The sequence below is a fragment of the Protopterus annectens genome, chromosome 13.part0 (genome assembly GCF_019279795.1).
Source record: "Protopterus annectens isolate FY-2018-M chromosome 13.part0, PAN1.0, whole genome shotgun sequence".
Lineage (NCBI taxonomy): Eukaryota > Metazoa > Chordata > Ceratodontiformes > Protopteridae > Protopterus > Protopterus annectens.
This window is the reverse complement of record NC_056747.1, coordinates 394968608-394995453: the sequence shown is the minus strand read 5'-3', so window position 1 is coordinate 394995453 and position 26846 is coordinate 394968608.

Genomic DNA, 26846 nt, shown 5'->3' with positions numbered 1-26846 from the left:
CCTAGTATGAACCTATGAACCTATAAAACACTGCAAGAATAAACAAACTTACATGGTAAGGACAAAAGAGTGTTACAACATAAAAAACACAATGACTAATAATTAAATACCAGACTGAAAAGATGTCATTTTAAACACCCCTTTTAAATCAGTGAGCATGTAGGTCACCCAACCAATCTGGCATGAAATTCTAATACCAAAACAATCTAAAGTTTCTCCTGCAATCACAGAACCTAAATTTGAAAATAACAGACCAGCAGCTCCTTTAGATAGGGGATTCAAGTCACAGTGTGTTAACTGGACAAGGAGCAGACTTTGATAGCTACTGTAAAATTGGCATAGCACATTGGTAACAAGGTGTCCCATGTATATTTGCTATGAATGCCAATTAGTATTGAAAGAAGAAAACTGCCATGTCAGTCATGGTGTAGAAACTAGTGTAAATAGCACAGACACTGATGTGCGACAAAGACTAAATAAGTAAAAAATGCCAAGAAATAATGCAGAACGCATAGGTATCACATAGTGAGCAAACATGTTTTGCTGAGCTGGACATTGCAGTGGCAGAGTAACAGGTACTTGAAGATGGTGTGTCTGTGCCAGGGCTGCAGAGAGCTGGTGTATACAGCCAGGGGTACAGAGAGCTAGTGCATGCAGCCAGGGCTGTAGAGAGCTGGTGCATGCAGCCAGCAGTGCCCTCCTAGGACTTTGACTGGTTAGGAAATACTGAGTCAATGCAGTGCCAGCTTTGAAAGTGTATGTGTGTGTGTTTGGCTGTGAGCACATGGTCCTACATGGATTGCACTAATGGCTGGTACCATTAGAAGTGAAGGTATGCATGCATTCCAAACCCCTAAATGTGACATACTTGGTGTGCCACAGACAGTGGTATTCACAACGCTGAGCATGGGTCTGAACACTATGCTTTGCACAGAAAGGAACACATCATTTCTTCCAAAAGGTCCCTGGTATGGTTGAAACAATGCAGGCTTTCCCTGTTAAAGAATACATTTAATCTATACTGTATACCATTTGTTTATTTAAGCATATGTATAACAGTACATGAATGATTAGTAGGTTTACAGTCCATCAGCAGGCCATCACAATGCCTAGCCATTTAACCATCCAGTCACCAACACTGCATACAGCCTAGTCACTACCATTTGTGATTTCTTTTCAGATGGTACAGTTACACATGTGGTCCAGCTGCAACGTAATCAAATATTCATTCTGGGAAAGATAAAATGTAAATGTATACTTGGTGAATATACTGATGGGACATTCAATCACGCACTATACTTCTAGGGTATGAAATGGTTTAAATTTTCATTGAACTGGCTGTTTCTTTTCATTACAAAGATGTGGTACTCCACTGCTATAATGTGTAACACATGGGTATAGTTGGTATACTAATTAATGCCTTTTGCTTTTGTCCCTGTGCAGATGGTGGTGGTGATGGGTGTTCCAGTTGCTGTGGTGATACTCAGCAAGGTACAAGATGGTGGAAGCATGTTAGTATGGGATCTCTGAGTTGCTACAGGGATGTGTGATGTGGTCATACCTGGGTGAACACTAGGTGGGCGGCAGCTACTGGCTTGAAGGAAGTGGATCCTAAGGTAATGGTTTCTGCTGGGGTGGAAGTTCTGGTTGGTGGAGTGGCGTGCAATGAGGCTGCAGGTAATTGGTACTTAGTTATTGCTGTTAGAAGGATCAGCGTCTTGGGTCATTCTTTCGTCTTTTGGCCAGGTAGGTGTACAGCAATTAGAGGCAACTGAATTAATTTTAGGATTATCACATTTGTGAGGATATGTTACCATTGGGGAGGATGTATCCGTCCTTGTGTTTTATGTTGGTATGAGATTATTACCAGTTGGTGTGGAGAGGGGCAAGGAATTTGGTAGCAGTGGAGAGAGCTCGGAGGTATGTTACTTCTATGTTGGGGAAATATTTGAAGGAAGTTGGGGTGCATATGATGCAGTATGTGGAGTTTGAAAGCAGGGATCCTGTATGGTACAGGTCAGATGGAGTTCATTTCAATGTATTTGGGATTGATTTATTTAACCTTAACTGGTTTTGAAGGTGGAGGATTTATTGGAAGCTGGTATGGTCTGAGGGGGAACAGCCCTTTGGGCTGGTGGGCAAGAAGAGGGTCAGGCTTGACCCTCTTCTGTCCCCCTCAGTAGGATATTTGGAATTGAGATAGTGATTTGATGGTGGATGACTTGGAATGGAAATATGGAATTGATGATATTAAGGTGAGTGGGGACGCTGCCTTCATGTTTACTAGGATAAGTGGGTAGGTGGGGGATGCTGCTTATCCAGGGTGAGCGGGTGTGCTGCCATTATGTTTACTATCTTATTTGCAATGTTTGAGTCTGTGTGCTTCAACAAAGTTTGATGTTTGATATTCATTTTCATTATAATAAAGGTTGTCAAATGTCTTTGGGTGTTTGTGTTTTATTAGGACCGTGACAAGTGAAGTTTGGAACAGACGAATTTGTCACGGGACGACCTTGGTTGAGCAAAATGGGGAGGGAGCTGGAAGTAGGGTGATAGGTAGGTTAGGTCTGTGTGGGTAGGGAGCAGGTAGGAAAGAGTTAATTAAGGTGGGAGTTGAGGGAAGAAGTGAGGTAAGGCTAAGGGGGTGGGGTCTTAAGGGGATTTTGTAGGGGAAATTGGTATGAGTAAGCACATTTTGGTGTGGCCTTGTTGCCCACCCAGCCCTCCCATTTCTGTGATGGGTTGAGGGGTGGAGAAGAGGGTCAGACTTGACCCTCTTCTGTCCCTCTCAGTAGGATATTGGGAACTGAGATGGTGATTTGATGGTGGAGACTTGGAATGAAAATGTGGAATTGATGATGATATTAAGGTGAGCGGGAAAGCTGCCTTCAGGATTATTATGACTTGGAATGGAAATATGGAATTGATGATGATATTAAGGTGAGCGGGGATGCTGCCTTCATGATTGCTAGGATAAGTGGGGTATGTGGGAGACACTGCTTATCCAGGGTGAGTGGGTGCACTGCCCTTATGTCTACTATCTTATTTGCAATGTTGATGCAAAAGACACCACGGAGAAAACCAGTAAATGAACACACAAAGCAACAGCCCAAAAGTAGTAAGTCCAAAACGCTAAGCGATTAGTTGGCGAAGATAATCAAGTTATAGCAGCTTAAACTTTTCTGTTGCAACCAAACAGTAGATCAGAGTAAGTAGTCAAAACCAAGCAACACCACGTAAAAAGTCCCTTTAACGCAAGTTTAATTGTTAAAAAAGCTCAAGCTTCCTCAGTACAAATGGGTTACACCCACAGAGTATCAATTTAAAATCACAAAGCGGGCTTTTTACTAAGAACAATTTTAAAGCAACACTAACCCTTCCTTTTGTTGTGTAACACTACGTCACCGCTAAATGGTCCATTTCAATATGCAACTACTATGCAAGAAGTAAACAAAAATATAGAATAAAAATAAAGAAATTCTATTTAAGAAACATTAAAAATCAAAATGCTACTAACAGTACGTTAATCAAACAAAACGCTCCTGGACTGCAGCGCTTGCTGTGTGCTGTTAGTTGAGTTGTTTTCTTTTCATTTTAGCTAGGTAAAACATATACTTTCTACAATAACATTTAAAATTTATACATACTTAGAATCTAATGTAATGTAGTACAAACCTAACCATATATTAAAATGCAATTTAAAATGATATTGTGTTTAGAAGTAACTTTCTTAAAAGTCAGCCTAGCTGGCTTGTTGTGGTGGACCAATCTCGCTTTACGGTCTGTGCATTGATTTTGCACTTTCGATTTCAAACCATTTTATACAAGCTTTATGCCATCAATATATCACTGTTGGTGTTAAAGTTTAAAATTAACACTCGTAAAAGGCAAAGTGACCCTATTGTGGAATTCATGTACTGGATGAATAAACAAATGTTAGGTAGTTAAAACTTTTACTAGTGCAAGTTATACTCTGCTCAAAATCAACACTTGTTAAATGTTGTTAAAACTCTTTTGAGAAATGGTTATTCCTACCTAGTGGTTATTTCAACTTAAACCTTTATTGGTTTTAAACCATGAACCTTACTATGGACCACTTTTGAACTCAGAACGGTAAAGCTGTGTCAAATGCTAATAGTAATTCACCTGACACAGGACCACGACTCCCACCTCATGTTTTTCATCGCTTGTAACTTTTTAGTTTTAATATACAAGCTATGTTACAATGCTCGTTCAAGCCAGGGAAAGAGAATGAGTCCAATAAAAGTTGCCATTCCAGTTCTTTATTTTCTAGGAATTTCCATCTTATTAACTTGATCTATAGCCAAAAATTGGAAGTTGTGCCCAGGGTGCTTGTCAATATGCTTGGCTAATGCATTGACTTTGTTATGTTTCCTTATAGCGTAAGAATGTTCATATACCCTGTCACGTAGTCTCCTGTCAGATTTACCCACGTAAAAGGAAGGACAACAAGTGCAGGTAGCTAAATACACTATGGACCTCGACTCACAGTTTAATTTATGTTTAATGTTATACCTCTTGTCACGTATTATAAAGGAGCTAGATGCCCTAACTAAATGACAATAGTTACAATTTCCACACTGAAAACAACCTTTAGTTTTTGATGACCAATCTGGTCCTGTAGATCTTTCTAGAATTGCTTTCAGGTTGTTACCCCTTCTGTAAGTAATCCTGGGCTTCAATCCTAGTTTTTCCAAGAGGTGTTCATCATTAGTGATGAAATACCAGTTTTTGTAAAGAATAAATTCAATTGCCCTTGAGTCCAAGCTAAAGCTAGTTATAAAATTAGTACCTGTCTTGCCATAATTGCCTTGAGGTCCCAAGGTGGTCATAGTGTCGTCCACCACATCATTTAAGCTCAAACTTGGTGAGCACACTATAGTCCTTTGGCCCTGTTCAAGGGGACCTTGACATTGTGAAAGTAGCTTAATTACCTCATCATGAATTTGGTTAAATAATGTGTTAGTGAACATTTTCTTAAGAAGTTCACATTCATCCAAAACAGCTTCTCATTACTACACATTATTTGTCCTTTAATAATGGCTTTTGTTTGAAAGGATGACTACTTTTAAAATGTAACAAGGCATTGCAGTAAGTGGGCTTTCTATATATGTTAGAAAGAAATAGCCCTTTAATCCTTAGATAATTTAACATCCAAGTAGTCAATGCTGGTAACGGAAAATTTGGATGTGAATTTTAAAAATTCAGTGGTACTGTTGATAAATGTTAGAAAATTTTCAGCCTGTGTGTTATTGCCTTCAAACAGTATAAAAATATCATCCAAATACCTGGTGTAGAATTTAGCAAAGCCCATTAATTCATTGTTGTTAAACAAAAAATGTTTCTCCCAATATATACACTTTCCTATTAAAGGTGAAAAATTAGAAGTTAATATAATATCCAATAATTGGGAAATAGTGTCAACTTCTTGTTTGAGCGTTTAAGCTGCTATAACTTGATTATCTGGGCTGTTGCTTTGTGTGTTTATTTGCAATGTTGGATTCTGTGTGCTTCAACAAAGTTTGATGTTTGATATTCATTTTCATTACAAAAAGGTCGTCAAATGTCTTTGGGTGTTTGTGTTTTCGTAGGACCGTGACAAAAAATACTATTCATTTTCTGCATGTTTAAAACTGTGTTTCTTACCAATAAACCATAAACTGGCTGCTCTATGGAGTTAAGTCCACACTCCAGAAATAAATGTTCACAGAAACTCTTAAACATAATTCCTTTTCATGCCATAGCTTTTCAAACATCAGCTTCTATTGATAAGTATTATAAGTAAAGAAAGTAAATCTGCAATGAAATACCTATCAGAAACTGCTTCTGTGTTGCGGAGACTGTAGATAGTAGACCCATCTCTAGGCAGCAACAATTTACTGGTGGATGTCTTAATTTATATAAGCAGAATTCCCTGCGCTTCTTTTAACAGTGTATAATCAAATTTCAGATTCTAAATATATTTTTATTTATTTATTTACTTTACACAACATAATCAATAAGCCCCTTGCCTGCCCCATGCTAAACAATATAATCAAACACTACAACCCCAGTGGAACCCTCAGATCTGAAGACAAGAAGCTCCTTACTATCACTAATGCTTCAGAAATACATGGACAGAGCCTATACTCTCACAGTATTGCTAAAGCATAGAACTTCCTCACACTATCAGTCAGAAGCATTCCTGGACTGGTAGCTTTCAAAAAATCTCTAAAGCACCATCTTCACAATTTTTGGTTGTGCTCATGCTCTCCTCCTGGTTAATTTCTCATACATTTTATCCCTCCTTCTTTCTATATTGCTCTGCCATCCAAAATTTCTCTTAGACACTTCATCTATCTAAACATTCACCACTTATGTTTTATTAATGACCCACCTGACATTCCTTACATCTGTCTCTTCATTCATCTCTATTTCCTATAACTATGCCCTCATGGCATCACTACAACTACTGACTACATCATAAACATCCTCTTACACTTTATTATATTCTGACGCCAAGAAAATGCATGTTTCATATGTATATATGATCATTTCTTTTGCAAACATCTGAATATTTGTCTGTCACCTATAACTACTTACTATCCACTGAGATCCCTTAATAGACTGTACCCAAAAAATCACATGTGCTTATTTTTGGATAGCTATTATGACTGAAACCAATGACAGGAGCTGCTATTAATTAACTAGTTAAATTTTTTCCTTTTCTAGAAGCTTGTTAAATCTAAACAAATAAACAATAAAAGTGTTCCACACACAATGCACATGGCAGGTAAAACACCTTTAATCTTGCTCCACATAGCTATCACAAACACCACAACATACTCTGTTTAAACTTGACTTGGCTGTTATTTGTATTATGTTGATGAATTTCCCTTCATTCAGCAGTCCATTAGAAATCTTTCTGTCATACTCTCTCTTTCTCTATTTATGATACTCTTACTCATACTAATATCACTCAGAAAAGAAACTCCTAGCTCAGAGAAGTCACAAAAGAGTATAGTACTTTAATCATACAGGTTCATAGGAGTTTACTAGTCTAACGGCCCTAGAGACCTTATCTAGCCATAGTTATGCCAAGTTGCCCCAGTTGTCAGCAGTTAGATGAGCAGAGTTCACAAAGGTACAAATCTAATTAATACTAACTGCCTCTGTCCATGAGGGACATAGGCATTACCCCAGGAGTGAATTTATGGTCACCCATCCATTGAATTACGTTGCGTTTGAAGAAGGTCATGGAGGTAGTCTGCTTCATGTGATTGGGAAGCTTGTTCTAGAGAAGGGATTGTCTCTGGGAGATGTATCTATCTCTCCAGTGTGGTTTGTTCATATGAGTGGCTAAGTTAAGATCCCTGGACTGAATGACCCTCGTGCAGTTTGATTTACGAATGTGTAGCATTTCCATCAGGGCTGGGTCACAGACTGCTCTATAAGCCAAGCACAGGTCACCCCTTAGCAGCCTGTAGGAGACAAAATACAGTGACAAGGCTTTCAGTCCTTCTGCTTAGGACTTGTTTTGTGTACCCTATATTTTCTTGGTGAGAAACCTCTGTGGTCTCTCCAGCTGTTGCAGGTATCTGGTGAGATAAATGCAAAAGGGAGCATTATACTCCATTACTGGTCTGATGAGGGCCATGTATAATGGAACTATAATATCCTTAGATCTAGATGTGATGCCCTTATTTATGAGCTGTGCCACATAGCAGGATTTCCTTCCCAATGTGGATACGTGGTGGTTGAAAGTCAGATTGCTATCAAACTGTGTATCCAGATCACATTCCACTGGGTCTACACTTAGAGGGGTGTTGTCTATAATGTAATTAGTAGAGATATTAGCTTTTCCGAAGGGAATAATAATGTATTTTTTTGCATTTAGCTCCAGTCAGTAGCATTGACACCAGTCATTTGTCTGCATTAAACCTTTCTGCAGTATATTAGCATTGATGTGGGACTCAGTAGTTGCTCCCAATTTGCAATTGTCAGCAAACTTGGTCAGCCAGAGCCCTGGACATCTGAGAAATAAATTTCAAACAATAAAGGGCCCATCAGAGAACCCTGTGGTATGCCACTGGTGACTGGTATTTTGCTAAAGGTGAAGTCACTCACTTTGACAGTATGTGTCCTGTCAGTGAGCCAGTTGGCTACCTATCTGGTAATGTAGGGGTTAATTCCCAATTGGGAGAGTCTCTCTGTGATACCTGAGTGGGGAATTGTGTTGAATGCCTGGGCTAGGTCAAAGTAGCTGGTATGCACTGTCTTTCCCTCGTCCAGGGCCTTGATGACTTTCTTGAAGATGTCAACCAGGTTTAACAGGTATGCTCTACTTTTAACGAATCAAAACTGGGTTGGGTCCAGAGTTTGGAGATTACCTATGTTCTTGTTGATATGGTCCATAATGATTCTTCCCATGGCCTTGCAGATGAGGCTAGTCAAGCTTATGGGTCTATAATTACCAGGGTCAGTTGATGGTCCTCTTTTATGCAGAGGGATTACTGTTGCTGTCATCCATTCTGCCAGAAGCTAACCAGTCCACAGGCTGGGGTTAAAAAGAGATCCAAGTGGGTCTGCTAGGTCATGTTTTAAGTTATATAAAAGGCAACTTGGGATGTTGTCGGGTCCCATTGAGGCCATGTTTTTGGCCTTGGAGAGGGCAGAGATGACTTGCTGTCTTGAGATGACAGCCTGAGGAATGGTGGCAGGTATACTTTGAGAGATGACCAGTGGGGACAGGGGGATCATGTTTGCTCCAAATCTGTCAGCTAACAGGCTGGCTATTACTTCCAGTTGAGTACAGGTGGTGCCATCCACAACCAGTTTGCCTTGTGATTATCCTCAACTAGGGAGGCTATTTTTGCTTCATGATTAGCTTTGGAGGACTTAACAAGATCTCTAATTTGTTTGTTTAGGCTAAAGAGGGATTTCTTCCTCTGCTGAGCCAGTTCCCTCTTGTTTTGGACATTAGTTTCTTTCTTTTGTTGTATATCCTGTTTATACTAGGGGTCTACCAGGGCAGCTTGTTTTTTCGGCAAGACCTGGTTTTACTCCGGCCAGGTGCAGCTGATTCTAAACAACTGCTTAAGTGGTTATACAGGGCATTGATGTACACCTCTGCATAGGGGTCCATGTTATCTGTATTTGGGGGGGCTTTGAAACTTCTTATACCATTGCTTAGTAGGAGGTAATTTATCTTGGAACAATTCTTATGTGTTTTTGAGCTTAATGGGGGTATCTGGCCTTATAACTACGTAAAAAGAGATTGATTTATGATCCGATCTTGCCAGGGAGGACATCACACAGGGGGAGTGCAATGCTCTCCCATGTTAGTAAGTACTATATCCAGGACATTTGAGTCTCTTGTGGGTGTGCTGACTACCTGTTCCAGAGCATTTGAACTGACAAAGTCCAATAACCTCTGAGCCAGCATGTTTGTGGTCATGTATGTTTCCCAGCCAATGGTAGAATAATTAAAATCACCCATGAGTAAAGTGTTGGGCTGTATGGTAAGTGACTCCAGTAAGTCCAGGTATGAGGCATGCTTTTCCTGGTTTATGGTAAGGGACCTTATAGTTAGCTATGACGTGGTAAAGGATTTTGCCTATGGTTAACTGAACATGGAGTAGCTCAAAGAGTTGTACTCTTTGACGAGTCTCGAGATGTACTTTTCCTTAATGAAGATGGATACATGTTTTCCTTTGTTTCTTTCATGCTTAGTTTGTGGTCAGAACATGTGGAAGGCATTGGAGCCCTGGATGACCAGGGTACTTTCCACAGTTTTGAACCATGTTTCAGTGACTGCACAGATGCAAGCATCTTCCTAGGAGAGGATTGCTTCCAGGGAGCGCAGTTTCTTGTTTAGACTCTTAACATTAAGAAGCAGTAACTTGAGTTTTTCTAGAGAGGATTTTGTTACATTGGGAGGTTGGTTATTTTGACACTGTCTAAAAAAGGCACAATAGAGGTGTCTAATGCCTTTGCCAGTATCCGAAAGCCTAGAGGTAACAGATGCAGACCATCTCTGGCAGATCAGCATGACCTGTCAACCATGTCTTCCCAGGCTGACAGATGTTGAATCCCTTTGGACTGACACCAGAAGGTAAGCTAATTGTTGAAGTCAATCATTTCTGTTTGTGTTGTGGCATCATCCTTGGTGAAGGTAGAATGCTTCTTAAGGCTAGGCTTATACCTGCCTGTGACACATAATCTGAGAGCCCAGTCATGTCTCTGTTCATATAGTCCAGAAAGGTACATCTCAAGTCATTCACCCTACATGGACTATGACAGAGTCATACTGGTACTTGTGGTTGAGTCACTTGAGTGACTTGATGGATTCTGGCACCTGACAGGCAGCTAACCATAACCCACTCCTTATTCAGCCTGGTGAGGGTTTGTGTCTCACTATGGAGTTTCCTATGACCAGTACATTGGGTTTGGGTGTTACACCTTATGGGATTATTTGTTGAGACACTCATGTGCATGTTATCATGTGTTGTGGCTGTTTTCTGCATTTTTGTGTGTGTAAGTTGTTTCTGAAGGCACTGTTTGGGAGGCCTCTGGTCTTTTTGGTAAGTTACTAGTGAGTACCTCTGCATATATGGGTTTATGTGTCATGTCCTTATTTCGTGTGGGAAGTGATATGTGTGTGCTGACAACCCGTTTGGCATACAATTTGTCCATATGTGAAAGTCCTGCCTCCAGTTTCAAAGTGTAACTGTATCTCTTACATAAAGTATTTGTTTCAGGAGTAAGTGGTTGACAGTATACATGAAACAATTGCTACATTGCTTTAGGATGCCCATGTGCATCAGGCTGGCCAGAGAGATGATAGGAAACTGTTCTGATGCCTTACTTTTGTATCTAGTTGTTACCTAAATAGTCCTCCTGTTTCCTCATGTTGTCTGAGATAACTAACAGTGCCAGAATGATCTGGGAATTGAATGAATTTCAAAATGAATCTCCATGTTAAAGAATTATTTAACAAGTCTGATAGGTGCCTCGACTGAGAATAAAACAGAATTATTGTAATACAGCAAATTAAGTAGTAGAACTGGAATGCAGGTATCTCAAACACCATTGCAGAGGTAACAATGTCATATGGACATAATTGCAACTCCTGAAAACACCCCTAAATAAACAGTCTAGCCCACAGCTATTCTGTATTTAGATGTGACAACAACCTGAATATATAATAAATATTCAAAGTTGGTGTAGCTTTCTATCTTTGCAGGGCTCCATCTTTGGAGTGGTTCTCCCCTAATAGTCTGACTTTGAGTTTATTTATTTAGTTATTACCTTTTACATTGTTAACTCATTCCAGTCTTTCATGTGCTAGCTAGTACATCTAAGACACAATGTATTAATATGTTGAATTATATACAAGTATTTGTGAACACCAAATATTGTCTTACAGTAGTACTACACTGCAGCAGTAGTGGGCAATGATGAAGGTAAAACATTTTTGTAACTTTAGTTAACAGATGCATATTCTACAGTAAAGATATTTCTTTTCCATTTGCTTAATGTAGAAGCATTACTGGGGCAGTTCACTTGTGTGTTTTTTCTGTGCTTTATTTTATTTACTGTCACCCAAAAATAACTTAATAAATGTGTGGTGTGGCTTGTTACATTTACATAGCAGCATGACATAGCCAATATTGAAATCATGACTGAATAGGTGGATGCCATTTCCTATAAAGGAAAGACTGACTGACTAGGTAGATGTGAGTGTGGACCTGCATCCCTGGCATTATGATTTGGTTGACAAGCATTGCTTTCTGATACAGGATAGTGGGAAGGTAGAGAACGAACTTCAATTCCCTGTTATTTGTGAAGAATGAAAAATAAAAACACTTAAATGTTACAATATTAAGTGAAGCCACGGTGGTGCAGTGGTTAGCGTTGTCGTCTCACAGCAAGAGGTTCTCCCATTCGATTCTCGGCTGGAGCGCCTTCTGTGTGGAGTCTGCATGCCCTCCCCACGGTCAAGTGACATTGAAGACATGCAGGTAGGTGTGAGTGTGAATGGGCGTTCCTTCGTTGAAGGTTGGGCATCAGGCTGGCAACTCGGCACCATAAAAATCCACTGCCAGTCATGAGCGGACTGGAGTTCCACTGTGACATCCCCTAACTGGGAAAAGCCGAAAGTCTTTAAATGTTACAATATTAAGCAACAGTAATAAACAGCCCAAAACTTCAGATGTCAATTCTTATTCTATGAAGGTACTGACAAAACAAACTCAAACAGACTTAGTCACCAGAATAACTCAGCTTTAATTCATGATAAGCACTTTTGTCCACCAACAGGACTCAGTCAGATCAATTTTTTTCAATAACTGCCTTAATCTATGGGAAACTAATATATATATATATATATATATATATATATATATATATATATATATATATATATATATATATATATATATATATATATGTGTGTGTGTGTGTGTGTGTGTGTGTGTGTGTATATAAAGCACAAAAGATAATAAATCATGATTGACAACCTCATACATAGTAATGAACCTAGAAAGGATGCGATATAAAGAAACATCACAGATAAAAATACAATTAAAATAAAAACTGTAATCATAAGTGTATTAAAAACAAACAAACAAAAAAGAAAAGTACTTTCACCCATAGGCCTTCATCAGATCACTGTTAAAACTGAACAACCATAAAAACAATCATACACTAAAAATAGGAAAAAAGCAATCAATAAAATGTATGGAAAATGCAAATTACTATATATATGTATATGTTGCAGCAGAACAGAAAAGAAGCAGAAACCATCAAAAATGCAGGCATAAAAAATGTCCAAAAAAAGTGAAAAAATGAGCAAAAATGTCATGTCAAAACCATTAATAAAATTATTTGTGGTCCAGTTTCCAAAGCTGAAGAATGCATTTAATTGGACAAGCAGGGCTGAGTCCCAGTGGGTTGCAGGTATTAAGGTTAATCTGCCATTCCAGCTCCTTCTTTTCCTGATTAAAAGCAACATTATTGTAACAGTCTTAGAACAACCACTGACGAATTAAAAATGAACACTTCAGCATTAATTACACTAAGATCCCCTGACTCCTTTTTTATGACTTAATATATTACATATGATTTCACAATTCCATAATAGAATTTTCTAAAAGGAACAGAACTTTTTTTAATTTCTGTCATGACAGCAGTTTCTTATATTTGGCAGAAAGTAAATCATCGGCTACATACTGAAAAACAATAACCATTCGAAATGTCAGGACTTGCTACAGTGAGTCTCAAAAAGCAGAGAGTGAATGACCGAAAGAACGTAGTTACATATATTTAGTACAAGATGCCATTTCTTAGAATATTCCCATTTCTCTGAGATATGGTTATCTAGGAGTCCCCCCCCCACACTTGCAAATAGAAGTTTACCAGAGAAGAATGATTTTCGAGATTTGCTCTTCTCCTGTATTTTTGGTCTTTTTTTTTTTTGTCTTGTCAGCACTCAGCATTTTTAGTACCTACATTTCAATAGGGAGCCCTGAAAAACACTCAGAAGTCTATCTTCTAATGAAATCATATTAAAATGAAATACACACACATTTTTCCTTCTCTGTACACCTCACCCTTTATAGTCCCCTAATTGATGCTGTAAAGCATCACTCAAATCATAATATTTATTTATCACTGGACAGTGATTACAGAATCTCAGATGGATGGAAACTTTTTCACTTGGTGTCAGACACTCTTCACGTGCAGTTTCCTCCTGTCCCTGGCATGAAATAATTTTATGCAGACATTTCAAAAATATAGTCTTATTAGCAATAAAAACATGTCTATTTGTTGAAGGAGCAAAATTACAATCTGAATACTGTAAATAATTTTCAGTTATACATTCTCTATCTTTACATTTGTTTCCATATTCCCCAATCCATTTTATATATTGTCATATATTTTACAAATATCTTGTAATACGTTATTTTTATCTTCTACTGTGTTATAATTCTTATTAGTTTTGGTCAGTGGTAATGATTCAAACTTTATCCATTTCTTCTGAATTCTAATAACTTTAAAATGCAGGCTTTTGCCATGAAAAGAATAAGGACTAAAAATAAGATTATAATAGCTATAAGCATGAAAAACTTTAAAATACCTCCTCCCATCAATAGAAAAGATTAGTTAACTATGCCCACTGGGAACTAGCAGCTTCGATGGCATGTGAAAGTTCAGCAACTTTCTGAAATACAATAATATCAGGAATGAGCAAGCAGCACTCCATTTTGATGAGCACACGTGTCCCCTTTAAAAGTGAAGGTAAAATCAAGTGGCAAGCAGTTATGCAGCACCACACTGGACACTGGACACTGTCACATGTTATAGATATTTTGATGTCAAAAGATCAATGGTCATTCTTAGAAGTGAAATTCCTAACCTTTACTGCATAAGGGCAGAAACTACAATCGCCACAAGGTGATGATCCTTTAGGTTAGTTTGTAGCAAACCTGTTATTATCATGTTGCTTAAATGCTTCCGTATTAATCTTAGTAGGCTTTTATCCCTTCTGCAGAAACAAAAAAAAATTGTCTGGGAGTAAACTGTCAAAAACCTGTCCTGTTTCAAAATAGTAATAATGGTATTTTATAATATCTTGTATCTCACGTATACTAGTGCCATAGGTAGTCACCAGACCCATAGTCATTCTGTTCCCCCATTAAAATATGTTCATTGTGCTGTAGTAAACAAGCTCTATCCATAATGTCTACCTCTTGTTTAGCTTGTTTTAAATGAGTACTAGTATAACCTTTGTGTATGACTCTATTAATAAAGTCTTTCCTAGATTGCTCATACAAATTTTCTGTGGACAAAATACGTTTACCATGCATAAATTGTGATTTTGTGATGTTCTTGATAATATTTTAAGGGTGACAAGTGTTGTAATAGGCATTACATGAGATGGGTTTACAATAAATAGACGTGACCACAGTAATAGCTATAATCCTGGTCACATTTACATCCAAGAAAACTATTGTAAACCATTCTACATGTAAGGTAAATTCACTACCAAACTTAGTGTTATTTAAGTACTATAGAAAAGTAATCATTATCCACTATTCTTATTTGCCTAACGGGTCCAGAATTAGGCTGGCAACTTCCCCAGTACTAATGCTATATTTAGTCCCAACCTGTTGAAACAAGTTCACTGTAAATGAGAAAGTGAATCTGACAATGAATTTTCTAAGCATGGCTCATGTTAAGCTTTGATAGTCACATTCAAGGTTAAGCATCTAAGAGTAAAAGGTCTCATTGACCTACCCATAATGTCACTGCACTGTAGTTGGTTATTCATAGTGTTTGCCACATTATTATCATGCCATCTAAGTCTCACTACCCTATTCCTCAGCTATCCAACTCAAAATTATAACACTACCACCAATGGAAAGAACTCCAGCTCTATACTGGATACTGCCTTCTTCTTTACCTTCAGTGGACATCCCTAATTAAACCATCACCCCATAAAATAGCTTCCGAGACTAATACCACACATCACATCTGTAAACATTTTCAACAGTTTCCACTTCTTGACTTCCTGCTATATAGCCACCACATGGAAATTCTGCTGAAACCTGCACAATCCCTGTAAATCCATCCTCATGTCTGTGGTACCCCTAACCTTGTGATGTGCTTTCCTGCAATATCACCCCTTTGTGGCCAACCACCACATGAAAGATTTGGCCACCGAGATGACATAGCATATGCAATTCAGTAAGCCTAAAAACTTCATGCAACTGCTTGAATGTCATTTTCCATTGCCCTTTACCTGTCTCAAAACTGTGTACTTTTTATCTACCTTGTCTTTCAGCAATCTGCATAAACTTTCTGCACTGTCAACTTCTTTGCCTAAAAATAAAAGTTTAGTAATAAGCCCATCAACCTTTTCAACTGCCAGTGGTACCCCTAGTTCTTCACATACTTGGATAAATGCATCCACTGTTTGCTGATATTCCTGAATATTCCACTGCTCTCAAAAAGAAAGTCATTCAAATAATGTATTATGCTATCTTGACTAACCTTTTACACTATCATGTAATGCAACAAGATACTAAACTTTTCAGATGTGGCACAGGCAATAGAACAGCCCATAAGAATGCATTTATCCATGTAGTAATGACCCTCAAATACTATCCGCAACCACCCTTGGTCTTCATGCTGAATTAGCAACAAACGAAATGCTGACTCTAAGTCTCCCTTTACCATCAAAGCCCCCATGTCCATCTTCTGCACTTTCTTACCTGTAGCATCAAATGATAGGCAGTACACTGATGTTTCACTACCATCTCTTTAATCATTCATTGACTCTGCATCCAGGTATGACAGGTGCTGATTAAGGTGGGATTTATCCTTCTGTTCCTTTGGCGCTAAGCTATTTAGTGATATTCTAAATTCTTGTCTAGATAGCCAATGAAATGTGTCTGATAATCCATCTGTTCTTTTTCCAATTTTGCCTGTGCTATTTTCATTTCATATTATTAGTAATCCACCTCTATTTCTTCCTTCTGCTGGAATTCTAAAACCTTCAGTAAAACCCTCTAGCATAACTTCCATTACATCCCTGTCTATGTAGTTCTGTAGCCACTGACTTAAACAAACCACTTTTACTGACATTGGGAGTAGGCAAAGGGCTGCCCCTCTGCATCTGGGGCAGCTACATAGGTTCATAGGTAGGTACTAGGCTATCTGCCCAAAGGCATTTATAAGCCTGGCCAGAATGTGTTGGTGTTCACTGCCCCCTTAGATTAGTTCCCTGTGCCTCTGTCCAGTAGAGCCACTGAAGTGATCCCTGGGGTAAACTTTCTGTTTCCCATCCACTCGTCAAGGTTTCTCTTGAAGAGTGTTAGCGAGGAGCTCTGCCTAATATAGATTGGAATCTTGTTCCAAAGCATGGGAAGTCTCTGGGACAGGAATCTATCCCTCCAGCACATCCTATTTATTGTTGTGGTGAGGTTTAGATCCCTAGAGTGTGTGGCTTGAGGGGATATGGTTTTCTTTAGGTGGAGCATGTCCATCAATTCTGGGTTGGACATGGCCTTGTATGTCAGGCAGAGATCACCTCTGAGTAGGCGGTATGCAACCGAGTACAGCTGGAGTTTCTTCAGTCGAGCTGCATAGGGCATCTGTTTGAGGCCAGTGATCCTCTTGGTGAGGTACTTCTGTGGTCTTTCCAGCTGTTGCAGGTGTCTTGTAAGGTACATCCCAAATGGGGCATTGTACTCTATGATGGGTCTGGTGAGTGATGAGTAGAGAGGCACAATGACCTCTTTTGATCTGGATGCAAACCCTTTTGTGATTAGGTGAGCCACATAGAAGGTGTTCTAACCACTTTGGCAATGTGATTATCAAAGGAGAGATTACTATCTACTTGGGTCCTCAGATCCCTTATTACGTCTTCCGTATTTAGGGGGCTACCACTTATGTGGTAGTTTGTGGGTACTTTGTTTTTTTCCAAAGGGGATGACTATGCACTTTTTGGCATTTAGGTTAAGACCATGGTTTTGACACCAGGTATCAGTCTCAGTGAAACCCTTTTGGAGGATGTCTGTGTCAGCCGGAGAGTCAATTATAGCCCCTAGTTTGCAGTTGTCTGTGATCTTGGTCAGCCATAGTCCTCCTGTGCTTGTCTGTACCTCTGAGAAGTATATGCCGAATAGGAGGGGGTCCTAGGACTGAGCCCTGGGGAATGCCACTTGTAACCGGTTTAGAGTCAGACCTAGCTCCCGCAACTCTTACCATGTGAGGTCTGTCTGTGAGCCAGTTGGCAACCCATCTCATGATGTAGGGGTTTATGTTCAGGCTGGTGAGCTTGTCTATAATACCAGAATGAGGAATGGTGTCAAAGGCCTTTGCGAGGTCTAGGTAACCTGTGTGGACCACCTTTCCCTCATCTATAGCCTTGGTAACTGTCTCAAAGAAGTCCACCAGGTTTAGGAGGCATGATCTGCCCTTAACAAAGCCGAACTGGGTAGGGTCCAGTGTTTGGGGGTTCCCAATGTCTCTGTTAATTATATCCATGATGATGAGCTCCATAGCCTTGCAGACCAAGCTAATCAGGCTTATAGGGTGATAGTTCCCAGGATCTGTTGTGGCTCCACCTTTGTGGAGTGGAATAACCGTTGCTGAGTGCCACTCTATGGGCACATAGCCTGTGGAGAGGCTGAGTTTGAACAGTGTGTTTAGGGGAGGGGTTAGTTCATCTTTGAGCTCATGAAGGATGCAGCCTGGGACACCGTCCGGTCACATTGATGCTGTGTGTTTGGCTTTGGATAGGGCTGTTTTAACCTGTGTGTCTGTGATTTCAGGGGCACTACATTCTTCTGGTATGGTTATGGGCCCTTTTGGGGGTGAGGGGTGGGTGAAGTTTGCACTGAACCTGCCTGCCAGGATGTTAGCGATATTGGTTAGTTCAGTGTATTTTGTGCCATTCTGCAGTAACTCCGAGCAGATCTGAGAATTGCCACTTAGATTCTTGACATAGCTAAATAATGCCTTGTGGTTATCTTTGGAGTCCTTGGCAATTTTTCTTTCGAAGCTAGCCTTGGATGATTTTATGAGGGATCATAGTTTCTTGCTGATACTGATCAGGGATGGCTTTCCTTCTTAGGATTTTACTGTACTAGTTTCCTCCTTCTGTTGTATAGCTTGTTTATGGCAGGGGTCCACCAAACTGGTTTCCTTTTCTTGGAGGAATGAGTCTTGGTTTTGCTTGGGATAGCACAATCCATGCATTTCTTGTAGGTGTCCATAGAGTACATTAGTAAAGGATTTTGCAGCTTGGGCAGCATTATCCTTTAGCTTGGGGGATTTGAAACTTTCCACCTCAGTGTTAAGTAACATGGTTTGCTTTTGAAAAGTTTTTCACAGTGGTTTCTTTGGCCAGGGGTGGGGGAGGAATGTGGATATCCAGAGTGATTAGTTTATGGTCAGATCTAACCAGTGAGGTGTTGACCTCCGGTGTGGAACACCGGTCACCCATGTTGGTGACGACCAGGTCCAATATGTTGTCACCACTGGTGGGGGTGTTGACTAGTTGATCCAGGGCATTTGAGTTTATAAATTCTAGGAAATGTTGGGCAAGGGGGTTAGTACTTGAGTAGTTCTCCCAGTTAATGTTTGGGTTATTGAAATCACCCAGTATCAGGGTGTTTGGTAGGACCTTTATGTTTCCCAGTGTTTCCAGAAATGTGGAATGGGGGTCCTGGGACATGGTGGGTGATCTGTAGCAAGCTACAATTTGAATTGCAGTTCTGCCCATTGTTAGTTGCACATGGATGATTTCTGAAGCATCACGCTGTGCCACTAACCTGGAGGTGTGGGTATCCTTGATGAATATGGATACGCCCCCGCCTTTTGTATTTTGGTCCGGGTTTTGTGGCCGAAATGTATGGTATGAGTTGTAGCCTGATAGTGCTGGGTTGCTCTCTGGAGCCTTAAACTAGGTTTCTGTTACTGCACATACATCGATTTTCTCCATACTGAGGAGTGCCATGAGTGCATGCATTTTGAGGTTTAGACTTCTGGCATTGAGTAACATTGCCCTCAGTTTTTTGTTACTTGTGCTATTTACGGTGGTGGGTTTGTCTTTTGAGCCCTGCCTAAAAAAGGCACTATGGGGTAGCAAGATCCTTGGCCAGTATTCGAAAGTCTAAAGGTGGCAGGTGCAAGCCATCTCTAGTAAAGCAGCGTGGCTTGTTGAGCATGTCATCCCAGGCTGACAGACACTGGATCCCCTTTGAATGACACCAGAAGCTTAGCCAGTTGCTGAAATTGATAATTTTTTTCTTTATACCGTGGTGTTCTTGGTGAGGGCAGGATGCTACTCAGGGTCAGGGTCATACCAGCCTGGGCTACGTGATCAGTGATACATGTATCACTACGTGATACATGTCTCTTTTCATGTAGTCCAGGGAGGCATGGCTCAGGTCGCTCACACCAACATGGACAATGACAGAGTCGTATTTGTACTTGTTCTGGATTGACCTGAGTGCTTGTGTTATGTGGCGGATCCTGGCACCTGACAGGCAGCTAACAGTAACCTTCTCCTTGTTCAACCTAGTGAGTGGGATGTCAGTATGCCTGACTATAGAGTCATCTATTACTAGTGTGTTGGATATGTTATTTTGCCTTAAGGGCTATGACTGAGAGGCACACTGGTTTTGTGAAGTGTGTGTTTCATGGTTTGTGTTGGGGGTGGAGGTTGCTTGGATGTCTGCTCTGGAGGTCTCTGTTGCTTTTGCAGATTTTTATTTAGAGCCTCTGAGTATGTTTTCATGTATTTATGTGTGTTTTTTGCCGGTGTTGGTTTCATTGCTCTATGTGAGACTGGTGGTGTGATGCAAGTAATTCCCTTCTCCTCTTGACTGTCTGGTCCAGTCTTGGGTTGAGAGAGCTTAGCCTCCAGTTTGGCTGTATAATTGCATCTCTCACATGTATTAGTGTTTGGTGGTAGGAGGAGAGGATTGTCTGTGTACATGAGGCAGTTGTAACATTGCCTCAAAATGCCCAGATTCACCAGTTGGACCAGAGAGTACACCTGAAACTACCCTTAGGACATGCCTGGATAGGTACAGTGAGCTGTTTTACTGATTGGCTGGTAAGGTCGAATAGAGAGCCTTGTCCTTCTCTACAGTATAGGGGGGTCTAGTGCTAAGGTTTATTAGTGCTTGCTATGAGTTTTGAGGAAGTGCCAGGTTGAGAAGTGAATGGTTTGAGTGCTTAAGATGAAAGTTTGTCTAGTTCCAAGGGAAAAATTGAAGAGTAGACTTTGTGGAGCCAGAAATAGTTATACCCTTAAACCAAAAATAGAGATGACAGCGAACAATGCACAAACTAATAACACCAAATTTTCACTGTGGAATTCCAATAAAGGGAGACATCACAAAAGGAATATAATTTATTGCACCAATCCACACGATAACACAAGTGCAATAAATTATATTCCTTTTGTGATCTCTCCCTTTATTGGACTTCCACAGTGAAAATTTGGTGTTAATAGTTATACCCTTGCTAACCAGCACTGCCCAGCGCACAAAACCGTAAATAAAGCAGATACAATCAAAAAAACACTTTAAATGCACAGAGATGGCTATCACACTTGAGTGTGTAGCCTACAACAGTTAAACAGGTAATTTAAACACATAGATGACTTTGTTAAAGTGCAGGCAGTAAAATAAGTACAATATGTAGCTGAAACAAGCTTTTTAAATCACAGAAACTCTAAAAAATCGGCATTTTAGGTGGAATTAGCCAAAGGCAGCAAGAAAATGCAGAAAAATGATACTTAATCATTCCAAAGTCTGTCTTTTGTCCCTCTGCTGCTGTAGAACTCTGCAGGGCACTAGGCAGGAGCTTGCTGAGCTGTATACATCCCCCTGATCTGTTGACTTTTGAGTCTAAAACTTGCTTTCATTGAGTGATTCAGCCTTCCATGTACCAGGAACTGGTGTAGAAATTTCCACATGAAGGGATTTTAACTTCTTCTTTCTCTTTCAGCTACTCCCTTTAGGGGTTGCCACAGCAGATCATATGTTTCCATTTTTTCCTACCCTCTGCATTTTGCTCTGTCACACCAACCACCTGCATGCCCTCTCTCACCACATCCATATCTTAGGCCTTCCTGTTTTCCACTTACCTGGCAGCTCCATCCTTAGCATCCTTCTCCCAATATACCCAGCATCCCTCCTCAGCACATGCCCAAACCAACATAATCTTGCCTGTCTGGCTTTGTCTCCAAACTGGCCAAACTGAGCTGACCTTATAATATACTCATTTCTAATCCTGCCCTTTCTCATCACGGCCAATGCAAATCTTAACATCTTTAACTCTGCTACCGCCAGCTCTGACTCCTCCAACCCATATAACATAGCTGGTCTCACTACCATTTTGTAGACCTTCACTTTCACTCTTACTGGTACCCATCTATCACAAATCACTCCTGAAGCTCTTCTTCACCCACTCCACCCTGCCTGCACTCTCCTCTTTAAATCTCTTCCATACGAACCATTACTCTGAACTGTTGATCCCAAGTATTTAAACTCATCCACCTTCCCCAACTCTACTCCCTGCATCCTCACCATTCCTCTGTCCTCCCTCTCATTCACACACATATATTCTGTCTTAGTACTGCTGACCTTCATTCCTCTCCTCTCTAAAGCATATCTCCACCTCTCCAGGATCTCCTCAACCTGTTCTGTACTCTTACTACAGATCGCAATGTCATCCGCAAACATCATAGTCCATGAGGACTCCTGTCTGATCTCATCTGCCAACCTCTCCATCACCATTGCAAATAAGAGAGGGCTCAGAGCTGATCCTTGATGCAATCCCACCTCCACCTTGAACACATCTCTCACTCCTTCCTCAGTCCTAACCATTGTCACACTGCCCTCATACACATCCTGTACCACTCTTACATTTTTCTCTGCCACTCCTGACTTCCTCATACAATACCACATCTCCTCTCTAGGCACCCTATCATATGCTTTCACTAAGTCCACAAAGACACAATGCAACTCCTTACCTTCAGAGCAAACATTGCATCTGTAGTGCTCTTTCCCAGCATGAAACTGTATTGCTGCTCGCAAATCATCAGCTCCCTTCTTAATCTAGCTTCCACTCCTCTTTCCCATCACGTCATGTTGTGGCTGATCAGTTTAATCCCTCTCTAGTTACTACAGCTCTGCACATCACCCTTATTCTTAAAAATTGGTACCAATGCACTCCTTCTCCACTCCTCAGGCATCCTCTCACTTTACAAGATTTCATTAAGTAATCTGGGTAAAAATGCCACTGCTATTTCTCCTAAACACCTCCATGCTTCCACAGGTATGTCATCTGGATCAGCAGCCTTTCCATTCTTCATTCTCTTCATAGCTGTCCTTACTTTCCCCTTGCTAGTTCATTGCACTTCCAAATTCACTCTCCCCACATCATTCATCCTTCTCGCTCTCTCATTCTCTTCATTCATCAGTCCCTCAGAGTACTCTTTCCATCTGCTCAACACACTTTCCATGTTTGTGAGTACATTTCCCTTATTATCCTTTATCACCCTAACCTGCTACACATTTTCCCAGCTTGGTCCCTCTGTCTAGCCATTTGTTACATGTCCTTTTCTCCCGCCTTAATGTCCAACCTTTCAAACAACTCACCATACGCCTTATCCTTAGCCTTTGCCACCTCTCTCTTCACTATAGGCCTCATCTCCTTGGACTTCTGTCTACTTTCTTCCTCTCTCTGACAATCCCACTTCTTCTTTGCCAAACTCTTCCTCTGTATACTCTCCTGTACTTCCTCATTCCACCACCAGGTCTCTTTGTCCTCCTTCCTCTGTCCAGATGTCATACCAAGCACCTTTCTAGCTGTCTCTCTTATCTCCTCTGCTGTGGCTGCCCAGCTATTTGGTAACTCTTCACTGCCTCCCAGTGCCTATCTTAATGCTTCCCTGAACTCCACCTTAGAGTCATCCTTTTTCGACTTCCACCATTTGATCCTTGGCACTGGCCTCACTCTCCTCCTCTTCTTATTGATCACCAACATCATTCTACAGACCACCATCTTATGCTGCCTAAATACGCTTTCCCCCGTCACCACTTTGCAGTCTCCAATCTCCTTCAGAATGGCCCTCCTGCATAGGATATAATCCACCTGTGTGCATCTTCCTCCACTTTTGTACATCACCCTATGCTCCTCCTCCTCCTTAAAATATGTATTCATCACAGACGTCTATCCTTTTTGAAACATCCACTACCATCTGACCTTCTGCATTCCTATCTTTAACACCATACCTACCCATCACCTCCTCATCCCCTCTGTTCCCTTCACCAACGTGCCCATTGAAATCCAGTCCAATCACCACTCTCTCTCACTCTTGGGTACAACTCTCCACCACTTCATCCAACTCACTCCAAAATTTATCTTTCTCATGCATTGCACACCCAACTTGGAGAGCATATGCACTAACAACATTCATCATCACACCATCAATTTCCAGCTTCATAAACATCACTCTATCCAACACTCTTTTCACCTGCAAAACACTCTTGACATACTGCTCCTTCAGGATAACCCCTACCCCATTTCTCCTCCCATCTACACCATGGTAGAACAATTTGAACCCACCTCCACTACACCTGGTCTTACTCCCCTTCCATCTGGTCTCTTGCACACACAATATGTCAACCTTCCTTCTCTCCATCATATTAGCCAGTTCTCTCCCTTTACTAGTCATACTGCCAACATTCAAAGTTCCTTCCCTCACTTCCACACTCCAAATCTCCCTCCTCTCCTTCTACCTCAGGGCATGCCTTCCATGAAGGGATTTTAACACTGGTCAAAATTACATTGAAAAAATCTCCTAGCACCTGCTTTGCTTTTTCATGGTTGGCATACAAGATGCTCATGATTCCAGCCCCATAAACTCCTTCTGGTTGGACTCGTATCCTAAATGTTTGGAAAATGAAAGTCTTTTACCAGTGTCCCCCCCCTCCTGTTTCTATCCAACATACCAGCCCAGGAGCCATAGAGGATCATGACCTTTCTGGAAGTACCTGTCTCATCCTTTTATAATCCTCATCATATTATAACCATTTCAACTTCTCTTGTACAAAACACATGGTTGTGACCCCAATTAAAATGTGTCTACATGCCTACTGCCATCATAGCACTACTCTCACTTAAAATTTCTGAATATATGGAGAACTCAAATTACCCAATTTTCTCATGTTCTCTGAACCACAAACTCCCTCTTCCTCTCCACTTTATATATAAATCTCCTACTTTTTCTTTCTCTCAGTCACTCTTTTCTCTATTCGGTAAGAGGAATGCATATTCCTTACAAGCTATCTGCTGTGTCACCTTTTCCATTAAATGGAAACCTAGTGGCTGATTGAATGAAGCAGCCCCATAATACAGCTGGTTCTTAATTGCTCTCCTTCTGTTCCTGAAGATGGGGGTACCCCCATCCTCCATCTGTATTTCTTCTTTTTGTGGTGAGATTCTTCCTTTTAAATATGTTTTAAAGGCTGCAATCACATCTAAAATGTCTTCACCTGAAGACTGTAAACTTGGCTCCCCATTCATCTCACTCCCTCCCCCTTTTCATCTTATCCCCCCTTCCATATGTCCCCTTGCACTGGTGATCCTCTACTCTCTGCTCCTTCCCTAGTTCCTGCAGCTCCAGGCTGGCTATATCTGAACACATCTTTTGCACAGCCAAAACTCTTGCCTATCTCAGTGCAATCAGTCATAGTACCAGCCTGCTCCATAAAAAAAGAAACTTGTGTCTCTAGCCATTTCAGAAATAGTAAAGCATCATTTAATTATTTAATTCTAGCTTACCTTACTCATCTTCGTTATTTTGTTTCTTTCCATGTTTTGTCTTCCCATATTTCTTCATCATTCTTTTGATCTCCTTGAACACTACTTCCATACCATAATGCATTGAACGAGTGCCTTCCATGGTATCCAAGGCCTGACCATATCCCTGCTAACTCACTGCTGTGTAGTCCCTACCATATGACAAAGTAGATTCTCCCACTACTCTCTACCTTTCAAGCTTAGCATTGTGTGCAGTGGCATTTGTAGTCTGTCCCATGGTGCCTATGAAACAAGAGCAGATACTGGCATTCCAGCAAATGTTACCTTGCAGCACTGCTGGGCTCCACTGGACCATGCATGAGGTTTCCTGGTATTACACAACTCACCTACTCTCTCTCTCTCTTTTTAATCCACCTTATCTTATTTAACCCTCACAATCTATATGTTTTCATTAACCTAATTATCTCTCTCTCTCTTTCTCTCTGCTAAATTCTGTTAACCTAACTTCTGCCCCTCTATACTATTTTTTATGTTATGCTGATGCTCCATCTTCTTATTTTTTTATAATTTATATATCAATCTATCCCCCCCCCTCTTTCTCTCTCTCTCTCTCTCTATATATATATATATATATATATATATATATATAAGGGGAGCACTATCCTGAAATTATCCTTTTTAATTAAATGGTATCCATTTGCTTTTAACATTGATACAGTACAAGCATCTGCTACTTAAGCAGCTGAACTCTAGTCCTTCTGGCCAAAGGCAGAAATATTACTCCTGTACCACATAAGCTCTAGTTTCTAATTTTGCCAGTGGAATTATAAACCCACCTGTTCCCTGATATCCTCACTCCCTCCCCATTCAAGTGTGTGCACATGCACTCATGTTCCATTTATTTTTATTTTTTCCTTTGTTTTTATGCGATAGTACCAATGAGGAAGGGAAGAGAAAGATGACTATAATGTAAGACACATCACATAACAGTAAGTATGCACAGCCTCCTCCAGAATTCTGGATAAAACCAAAAATATGGAGAGTATAAAGGCCCAAAAAACATGTACAGTGTTAAGTATTACTGTAATTCACCTAGCAATTAATAGAAACACATCATGCATTTTCTGAATAAGAACAAATATAATACACTCAATGTCTGGCATTATTTTACTAGCTGTATTCCTGTGATTTCCCATAAAATCAAAATTTATGATACACAGGGTAAAATATATAAGGCATAATTGGAAATATTCCACAAAAATTAGGGTAAGATGAAAAGTATGCCTCTCTCTTGGTTATCACTTGCTCTCCCCCCTCCCCAAGCTACTTTCTGCCCTATAGACCCAGCCTTACCATGCCCTTAAACTTCCTCTCTCTATAACCTCCTACCACTGTAATGCCTCCTACTGGGTCCTCCCTTTCCACTTTATTTATATTTCTTACCCATTACTCTACACCCAAACTCATTTTTTTTTTAAATAACTGCTGATATG